Below are 7,936 nucleotides of genomic sequence, written 5' to 3' on the forward strand. Positions count from 1 at the left end.
TGGTAGGGTGTTGCTATTTGCACCACCAGTAGTATGTAAAGTCATAGTGGCTGCATGTGTCCTGCACAATGCCGCCACACGGCATGGTGTACCAGTGGAAATACTGGTTGGACACCGCCTGCACCCAAAGGCACCACCCTTGCCGATAGTTGGCCAACGGGCATGTGGAGAGGCTGCACACACCCATCAGGTGCAATCATACTTCACATAAAAACCAGCCCCTGTGGCAAACACACACTGAAGCCACATCCCAGGTGCCCATCAATGATGAATTGAGGCCTATTTTCTGTGCCCACAACACCCTGAGAATGTGCCTCTGGGAGGGCAAAATTGTGTGCATCCATTAGACATAAAACAGCATGCATAAACTGAGACCCCGATAAGATTTGTAAGTGGGAGTATACTACTCCCACTTTGCAAAGTTTGGAGTAAAATGATTCTGCAGGCAGAATAAATGTACAAATGTAAAAAATACATAAACAAGTAAACACAGAAAAATGCATCAACTTGGCAACATTCAATACTTAGTACCCAGTCATTTATGGACATCAAAAGCAACATGTTCTCCAATTCCATTCAGTCACTCTAAATACTATTGTACACCTGTGGGACTATGTGCACTACAGGCTCAAACCTATCCATGTTGATGTGAGCGTTACACACATAATGTGAATAGGGACACTTTGCACCTGATATTAAAATTACCACTGAATATGAGCCAATTTGTAAGTGAGAAAAAGAGGTTGATGCACCCCAAAGGCCTGATTCAAAGAGGCGCCCCCCTGAGTGTGTTGCAGTGAAGGAAGGACCATGTAACAGTTACCCATAATCAGGCTGATGGGACATTCTGAACACTCGCATCTGGCCACAGTCATTATGACACTGAAAGGACCCCCAAAAAGAGATCACTGAGAGGATGAAAACCCAGGATCACCTTGGAAGTACTCCCAATGCTACGATATGGTTTCCCCTCAATAACAGTGGCACGCCGACAGTGCAGTAAACACTGGCAGGGAAGTTGATGATGCAAAGTCCAAGAAGATGTGATTGAAAAATATCACCAATTGCACCGAAGACAGCATCTGGCAAAAGGAAGCTCTTCACAGAGGCAGCTGTCATACTGGAAGGCAGGGTACTGAGGAAACCGGTCTCAAACACACAAACAGACATGAGAAAGCAATGATAAACAGAGGCCAAGGACATTGACATACAAAAAGGAGAAGGCAGGAGGAAAGTGGAAGGGAAGGCAGACTTCACCGGGACAGGATTGAATGGGGTCAATTGTGCTTTGAACTGAAGGGAGAATTGAGATGCACTCAGCAGTTGTCAACAGGTCTCATAACATCTGCTGGTATACCATGCACGGTACATGTTCACCATGGCAAACAAGAACCCATGGACAATGGTGTGTGCCTGGTGTCTGTGGAGAACGTGGCATCCCACAAAGGGCCAGCAATGCTGTTATGTGCGTGGATTTGTCTTTGGACAGCACCCCCAGAAGGGGAAGAAGTACCAAGATTGGACTGCCAGCGTTGTTAGACATTACTATTGAAAAATAATTGTATGGGATGCCAAGGAAACACTCACCATCCCAACCATCACCATCACCATGTGTCAGAGCACAAAAAAACAGCCGGGCCTGCCGCCCTCATGGCAACTCATCAACAAAAGCCCTACATGACGGCCTGCTTCACACCTTTGAGCCCGCAAACAGTGCCACCCTGATTTTCTTTAGAAAACAGCATGCATAGACACACCGGCCTACCATAACCATGTGTGACATGCACCTATGAAGCTAGATCCGTTTGCCTCAATACAAGTAAAAGAAAAGTGACCCCACACAGTGCCAGACCCCCTACCACAAACTCTCACTTGCTAGTCCCCGGGGAGCTGTCATCCATGTGGCCAGGACACAGCCATCGCAATTGGACCCAGTTCCTGGGGTTGGACCAGTGCAGGGGGATCACCTGGATGAGAGGTCTTCAGGGAGTGGAATTGGGACACCGAAGGGTGAGACGCAGTATCCCATTCCCTGTAAAACCTTTTCCCCATCCTACCAGGTAGGACACCTCAAAGCTCAACCCGCCCAGTTTTTCCCCACACAAACAATTTCTCACTGACAGTTCATCGTGAGCGACAACGGACTAACACCCGAGCTGTATACCTGACATGTCCAATCACAAGGGTCAGGCAGAGACAGGCAATTACTGATAATTACACACACCTGACTTCCATCACACTTCCCCACATGGATAAAATGCGAATCACGAAAGCACATTCAGAGCAAGGCAAAACACACAAGAAAGTAGCTGTTTGGAGATGGCATTTAACACAAGGAGAAAGGCGGCAAGACCAGGTTGCAAGGAGGAAATTGCCCTTGGCCTTTTCAGAGTAAGAAAACGATACTTTCAAGAACCCTCGAGAATAAGAAACATAAGACCGGGAATTAAAGCTGCAGAAAGGTGTATTGTGTGTCGAAGGTACCCGGGGCTCTCCCGCATTGATAACCAAGGTGGTGAGGAGCGATTGCCACTGTGGTACTGAACTTGGCTCCTACACCAAAGCTGCTCCAGTAAAATCAGCACAGAATATCTAAGGAGTGATTGAACTTTTGAAACCAAGGTAGATGCCATATACAGAGTGGTCTGGCGCCACATGGGTCCTCATTCGAAGGACTCTGTTAGGCATCCAACTGTGAGTGTAAAATTGTGAACTGTGAAATCGAAGTGGTCCTGCAATGGGTCAAGCCAAACCCTGCGCACTTTCGGAAGTCTTCGATTGCTAAATACGAACTGTAATTGGTCCGAGCCCAGCCGAGAGAGACTAATTGTGTAAAAGGGATCTGAGCCCTACTGAGGGAGATCCGGGGTGAACCGCGAGTCACCCGAGAAGGAATTGCCGAAGGAAAAGGGATCTGAGCCCAGCTGAGGGGGATCCAGGGTGAAGAGTGAATCACCCTACTTGATTACTTGGAAAGGACATTTTTGTTTGTGTGATTGATCAGGCCCTCTGAAGCGAGAGACGTTTGATAACTTAAGAGACTTGGGCATAGAAGGCCCTGATGCATGGAATAGAACTGTGTACTCGTGCCAACGAAGTCCACGAGTGTGCTATGCTTGAGTGAACCGCCTTGTCCTGTGCTGAACACGTGAGGAAGGGAGGCCAATGGCCTGAACATCCTGATTTATCATTTTGTGAACACTTCATTCTTTTTCATGAACATTATCCCACACTTTTTGTAACTTAGTGGTAAGGATTGGCAATAGGTTATTTAGTATGTGCCCTTTTATGTTGACAAGACTCCACTAGGACTGCATTATTATAATTTTGATGGTTGTAGCTTGTGCCCATCTTAAATTTAGGTTTAGATAGGTGTTTATCACCCCTTGATAAAGTTCAATAAACACCCTTGAACTGTGGTCACTTGTGTCTGTCTTCCTTTGATACCATGCCTTCCTAACTGTACCCACCTGGCTTGCATATACTGCATCACCCCTAGAAATACATGTTTAAATTGCATAGATATGCATTGCATCAACATAAAGATACTGGATAGCTATGACAACTCACGTATGGAACCAGAAAATAGGCATGGACCACCCAGTGTCGAAGGATGACAGTGCGCAAGAGGGATACAGGACACAGAGAGACTTTTGCCTAGCAGTGGGTTGGAGTGAGATAGAGGGACAGGTGAAAAGCACCACACAGAGGAGACTGGCTGGAGGGTAGATGAGGATGGACATGTCTGACATCACAGTGGGTGAGGGCAGAGAGAAGTTGTCCAAGAGAGGAAAATTGAGATATGAACACTTTTGCAAGAAGCAGCCTGGTCAGAGAGCCTGGAAGGAACAGAGATGGAAAAGAACCACATGTCGTGGGCCATGAAGGACAAACATGGGCAACAGAGAAGGGCAGACTGGCAAAGAATGGGCACATGTGAAAGGTCAATCAGCTGCTCTACATCAGAAAAACTACCAGCAGCAACACCCACTACGTCATGCAAAGCAGCAAAAGACCCATGTACGCTACATCCCTCCAAAGAATTGCCTACAACCACAACCCATACCCTACACCAACCAACATTCACCCCTGTTGGACACCACTGTAAATGGGCCTCAGGACAACATGCAGCTGTTCACGCACCTCCAATAGACCGCACACCCTGAGTGAGACTGTCCCAGTAAGTGTGCATGGATTTCAGGGTACACTAGCAACTCACATGGGGAAAACAGATGAAGAGAAGTTGTGGAGAGTGGATGATGTAACAGATGCATGGACCCACAATGTGCACACACAATGTTCACTCGCTGACTGTGCCTGATGAGATGAACAAGGAATGGAAACCAAAAAACATGCAACACACCCAGTTGTAGATAACCAACAGAAACAAACAATGTACAAAATGCAACGTTATTGGGTAACACAGAAGTAGTCTGTCAGGGGTACACATGCGCATATCAATACAACCCTACATGCAGCAAGAATGACACACCTGTCCTTTGGAATCAATACACACAAATGGCCAGAATTGTGTCACCAGAGGCTACATCATGAAACGGTGCAGCGGAGGATGAGCAGACCTGACAATGGATGTGTGTGGTACATGTGGAATAGTGGCAGGGCAGGGCAGGTCATGTAAGTGGACAAGGGAGTGGATTAGGAAGTGGCACAGGTGAAACAGTAGTGTGAACAGGGAGTACACCTGGAGGGCCCGGTAGGATACATGGGATCAGTGGAAGTATAAGGGTGTCAGTAAGGAGATAACATCACGGTCAGTTAGGCAAGTGTTGGAGATGCAAAATACACAGAGTGCACATGCTCAGAGAATGCATGCTGTCAATTAGTATGAACATCTAGAATGAATGAAATACTGCCAATGGCTAAAGTGTGACAAGTATTGCCCAATCACTTCCATTAATTGCATCAGTTGTGAAAGTGCATCCGCCAAATCCATGCACCCGCATAGAAGTGTAACTGCCCATACACACAAATGCATGTGGGCAGACATACATCTGGACAGACATTTACTGTAACTCAAGGATTACCCCCCAAACCAGTGAAAATGTGTCATCCATGCAAAGACCAAGGCGACCAATAATACAGACACAACGCAAGAGAGAGTGCACATGCTTGCCTACTGAGAGAGCTGTCATAATGTGATTCCCTTATCACCTCCAACGGGAACTGTACCTCCAAACACGTGAAAGGAGGGCGAGTGCCTGACAGACGGCACGTGGACTAGGGACGTGAAAGGGTGCAGGGGGGACCTCCCATGGAGTGCAGTCACCGGAGGAATCAGGATCACTTCAAAAACATGAGACATTGCACTTAACCAGCCATAGTTCACAACCATGCATACAGCTTATTTGTATCAAGATTCCATATAGCCATTGTTACCTGCTCATCCCATCCTGTTGACCTCAATGCAGCCATGGCAGTTGACACCACTGTGCATGGCTGCATGTCCACAACTGCATTCATCATGCCCTTGACAAGACACCTGCACATCTCAAGTGGAAAAAAAAGAAAAGAAAAAGAGTCCACCTTGGAAAGGGGAAAACTAAAACACATGCCACCTTCCAGGTCAGGAGTATTAAAAAACAAGAAAAAAGTGTCCATGCCGAATCAAGGGGCCAAAAAAATAAATAAATGACCACACCGGTCATGTATAAAAGAAAAGAAAAAAGTCCATCCTGAACTGAGGATGAGGGGATAGTCCACCCTGGAGGAGGTGCAGGGGGGTACATGTCAATAGCCACATGAGTGGGAAAAAAATGAAAACAATTAAAACAAATTCCCTCCATGGGTTCATGGACCTCACAGCAATGGTGGACCAGGAGGCTGGTCTGTGCTGGGACCCCATCCTGCGGTTGATCTACAGGTGGCTGTGTTGTTGGAGCCCTACCACGCAGTGCCAAGGCCTGGTCTTCACTGGCCACGGCCAGCCATGACACGCCTGATCACACCAGCGTCTAAGGCCAGTGACGTCTCGATCAATGTCCTCACGGATGTCTGAATGCACCCGATGCATTGAGTTGCTCGGCCACAGTCTGCCTGGAGGCTTCCATCTCCTTGTGGATAAATGTCATTATGACTGAGAGTTTGTCATGGATTGCAGTCCTCATGGCCTGCATCTCAAGCCTCAGGGCCTCTCTGTGTGCCTGAGCATTTGCATGCAGGGACCCTGCAGACACCTCAGATCAGCCCATTGGCCCTTGATGTTGGCCTCTATGCGCAGTCTGTGGGAGTGTCATGCAAACCGCATGACCTGTAGCTGTTGCTCTACCCAGGCTGCTGGTGGGGTCATGGTCTTAGCCATCTTATCCATGCCCTCTGAAATTTTGTCCAACACATTGCCATATTGGATGGCAGCACGCAACATTTGTTGCCCCCAATCTGCCTCTCCACCTGGCACACATCCCCCACATGTGCGATGTCCACAGCAGCCTGATGAAAGGAACCATGCCCATTGCTGTGGTGTCCCTGTCATTGGCTGCAGGTGTGCAACCCTCCCTTAGACAGCATCCCCAGGACCTGATGCCAATTCATGCGAGGGTGGCCTTGCAGCCATAACCACTGCAGACGGGGGGCCCACCACTGACTGGCCTTGTGAAGCCAGCTGCACCATTGCAGACTCAGAGCCCCATCTGATCCACCCATTTGGGCACTCACCTTCGGCCTCATTGAGGCATACACATCTGGTTTAGCATCAAAGCCAGCTGAGTATGAAGAGTCTGAAGAGTCAGCAGCATGAGTGAGGATAGTCTGGAGCACCAGTGGGTTCTCACAGCGTACAACACCACGTCCTCCACTGGTGGTCTGACGCACCACCAACTCATATTCCTCCTCCTCTGCATCTGGTGCATTCTCGCCTGCACATGGACAAAGAAAGACATATTGAACCATGTGCCATGCGACACAAATGCACATGTGCATCAAAGTGCACTCAAACAACAAATGGTAGTACACACAGGCATCAGACATTGTGCATTCACACACTATGAGCTGTAAACAACGGATGCATGGCATTTGCTGACTAGTGCCCGCCCTTCCGGTCCTGTCCATGTCATCAGTGGACACATTGATGTACAAAAGTGGCATAACGCACAATGATGGGCCATGCAACTGTAATGTCAACATGTCACATTGTAATGCTGAAGGACATCATATGGCAACAGTCAGCTACCCATATTCACAGACACCACCACGGTCAACACATGACACACAAATCAGGATTGGAACAGAGAAATGGAGACATTGAGGTTGTGGGGGAAGGTGAGGAAAGGGAAAATGCCTCTGAGGAGGTTCGGCTGAAAGTGGGCTTTCTAGTTAATGTCCGTGAAGTGAAGAGATGAGAAGAGAGTATTTGAAGATGACAAGTTCCATTGACCCACAATAGGGCGAGGGAGTGTGACCAAGGAGTGCGGCCAGAGTGTGGCAGGGAAAGTGGGAGCAGGGGTCCCAATGAGTAGGCTCTCTGTGTCACTGGCATTGAGGTAGAGACTGGTAGCAGTACATCATGCCTGTATAGCAGACAGGCAGTAATGCATTAGAGAGGATGAGGTGGAGGCAGGGAGTGAGGCTTGTTTGAGAGCCGTGTGTCATCTGCATTATAGTGGCATGTTCCTTCCCTGTTGCTCCTGCTTCAACTATGCTGGTGGGGCAGCTGAGTATGTGCAACTTTCAAGCACATAGAACATATCCTGAGACACAGTATTTGGACATGGTGATGAAGGTCATACAAGGTCCATGAGTGGCATGTATGTGCAACAATCAATCCTCACAGGAATGCCTCCGGCATGGGTGTTTTCCTTTGCAATGCAGTTCCTGTATATGCACATCATCCCACAAAGCTGGGTGAAACGTTCATGGTTCACGGTTCTGTATGCTCAGACTATGAACCAGCACTGCCTCAGATACCTATCACATTACACAT

This window comes from Ambystoma mexicanum, chromosome 2p (genome assembly GCF_040938575.1).
Source record: "Ambystoma mexicanum isolate Mex_15411 chromosome 2p, UKY_AmexF1_1, whole genome shotgun sequence".
NCBI classification, from domain to species: domain Eukaryota; kingdom Metazoa; phylum Chordata; class Amphibia; order Caudata; family Ambystomatidae; genus Ambystoma; species Ambystoma mexicanum.